The sequence below is a fragment of the Mirounga angustirostris genome, unplaced genomic scaffold (genome assembly GCF_029215605.1).
Source record: "Mirounga angustirostris isolate CCGP_5_RB_7025 unplaced genomic scaffold, mMirAng1.0.hap1 SCAF_13, whole genome shotgun sequence".
Classification (NCBI taxonomy): domain Eukaryota; kingdom Metazoa; phylum Chordata; class Mammalia; order Carnivora; family Phocidae; genus Mirounga; species Mirounga angustirostris.
This window is the reverse complement of record NW_026991721.1, coordinates 50,174,868-50,177,699: the sequence shown is the minus strand read 5'-3', so window position 1 is coordinate 50,177,699 and position 2,832 is coordinate 50,174,868. Positions and strand designations below refer to the sequence as shown.

At 37.6% G+C, this 2,832-nt stretch overlaps 1 pseudogene; it reads right to left on the bottom strand.

Annotated features, from left to right (window-relative positions):
• Window positions 1-2,397: 2,397 nt before the first annotated feature.
• LOC123858166 (U4 spliceosomal RNA) lies at window positions 2,398-2,520 on the bottom strand (annotated as a pseudogene).
• Between the last annotated feature and the right edge of the window lie 312 nt (window positions 2,521-2,832).

Genomic DNA, 2,832 nt, shown 5'->3' with positions numbered 1-2,832 from the left:
GACTGTTTTATTCTTGGTGTCATTAGGGTATTTAACATACATCTGTTTCAAACTTCTTGCCTAGAATTCTTTCATCTAAGGTCCCTTACAGAGTCATGCTTGCCTTGTTTGAATCCTCCCAGAACTGGGCCACTTACTACCTGGCAAGAAACATGTTCATTACAACATTTTTTGTGATGCTCAACCGAAATCCACCTTCCCACAGATTGTAACCATTATCTCCAATTTTCCATCTCTTTGGAGGAAAGTAAAATGTGGATAAAAGAAAGAGTATAGATGTCTTAAGTTCACTCTTCAAAATAGGCCATAATGAAAATCAACAAAAATGTTTACCTGAGTTACTGAGATGTTCTATTCCTGACTATGCAGGGTGAGGCAGATTATATGTGTATATGAAATGCATATGTGAATTTGAATCTAGTATGCATAAAAGAAACCTATTTTATACAATACAGAGAATAGCATCTACCAAGTTTTCTTTATCTCTTTTACAGAATAGCAACACAATTTGTTAATGTAAGGTAGTTGTTATTTAATAAAAGTATGAAGTACAAACTATATGTCTATATCTATATATCTCCTACTGTTTGCCATCAAGTATAATGATATGGCTGAGTGCTCTTTTCAATAATATAGAAACCAATGTTTACTATATTCATGAAGGATCATCTGGTTGGTGTTTATCCCAAGCTAAGCTTTAGGCTACTTGAATATAAAGGTTTGAATAAATCACTGTGAATTTGCATATATTGACATAAGCTTGGAGGATGGCATTCATGCTTATAAATTAAGCTTAATCAACATTTATTGAGCACCTTCTACATACCAGGTACTGGTTTTTTTTAAGCACTGGGAGTAAATTGGGAATAAATCTAGTCCTTTTTCCTCAAGATTTATGGTGTAAAGACACCTAACCTGATAATTTCATGATAATATGTAAATGCCACATTGAAAGAAATTCACTGAGCACATGAGAGCAGAGAGATAAAAATTCAGCAAAACCTCTTTGAATGAGATGATGGCTCATATGAGTCTTACAGGTTGAGTAGGAGTTAATAATGACACTCAAGGTTTACTGAGCATAAATTGTGTGCCAGGCAGTAATCTAAGTGCTCTTACATGTCTTGTCTCATGAAATGTCCGTGTGAATGTTATGAAGTCGTTGTTACTATCCATTTTACAGATGAGAGCCTCACAGTACAGATGGTTAAATGGTTTCACTAGTGTCACTCAACTAGTGGCAATAGGCACTCAATAGGCAAACCCAAATCTGAACTCCAGCAGTCTGACACTAGAATTTATAGTCCCCATGAGGCACCACCTTTATTTTTGGCAAATGAAGACATTTGGGAAGGTCATGCCTAGCAGAGGGCACAGCATGAGCAAAAACATAGTAAGTGGGAAGTATCAGCAGGTATCACTAGAACATAAAGCATAAGGCAGGAAGAGGCAGGAGATAATCTGGGGAGGTAAGGAGTAGAAAGATTTTGAGAAGGGGATCTTCCTCTGGCAATTTAGAAGATGAGTCTAAGAATGGCAAGACTTCAGCAAGGAGCCTATTACAAGGCCTGTGTAATGGTCCAGAGAGGAGATGTTGGAGAGATGAGAGAGGGAACTCTTAAAATGATTGGGTTGACTTTTCTGCTGGTTCAGTGGAATGACATCAAAGTCACATTTAATCTAACATTAGAAACGTAATATGACATTTCTGGCAAATGCATGTTTGTGGAACAAATACCCTGTCCCACTGTTAGGCATTTTATATCAGCAAAAAGAAAAAATTATTTGTATAAGCTTTTATAAATTATTTTTTCCTCATAGGCCCATAAACTCTCTTACTGCAAATTCTGTAGCCACGGAGTTTTAGGGGCCCTAACTCACTGATTAGGGAGGGAACAATGTGATGATGGGTGAGGCACCTGCAGAAAGGAAGTGAGGCATTAGAGGATGGCTCATGAAAAATTGGACATATTCTCAAGAAAATATGATTAAATCTTGACTGGAGAAAGGAAACTGTAAGAGAGTCATCTAGGTTCAATGTGCCTGAGGTAGATCATGGACCCTGGGGCACACCCTCATTCTCCTCAGCACACAGCTAGATTACCTTTTCCAGACTTCCTTGCAGTTAGTTGCAGCCATGTGACTGATTTGCAGCTAATGAAATGTGCCTAGAAGGATTTTTGCCACTTCTAGGTTTGGAGCAAAAAAAAACCCCTCATCCATTTCTTTTTTTTTCTTTTTTTTTTTTTTGGTCCCTTTCCTGATGTTAGGCAAATGGGCATGGTGACCTTGGAAGCCACATGTTAAACAAAATGAAAAAGCCTGAGTCCCTGAATCACCACTTGGAGGAGCTTATCAATCAAGCATTCTTTGCATTTTACCTGTGGAAGAAATAAGCTATCATGTTAAGTACCCAAGATTTGGGGATTTCTATGAGAGCAGCTAGCACTGACTTTCAATTAGCAATAATCGCGCCTCGGATAAACCTCATTGGCTACGATACTGCCACTGCGCAAAGCTTGCTAGCACTGACTAAAAAAAAAAAAAATCAGTGCCTGTATTAGTTATGTGTATGGAGGGATCTTGAAAGGTCAGAAGCCCATCATGATAAATCATACCCTGAGCTAAGAAGACAATCAAGAAACTGAACTCAGAAAATGTAGATGTTAAGAACCAGTGGGATCATTCTATTGTCTTTCAAGCTTGAGTAAAACATTCTTCAATGGCATTCAAGTCCCTTACTCCACTGCTGTGGTTATTAGGCATTCTTCTTCTTTTTTATTTTTTTTTAAAGATTTCTTTATTTATTTGAGAGAGAGAGAGAGAGCACAC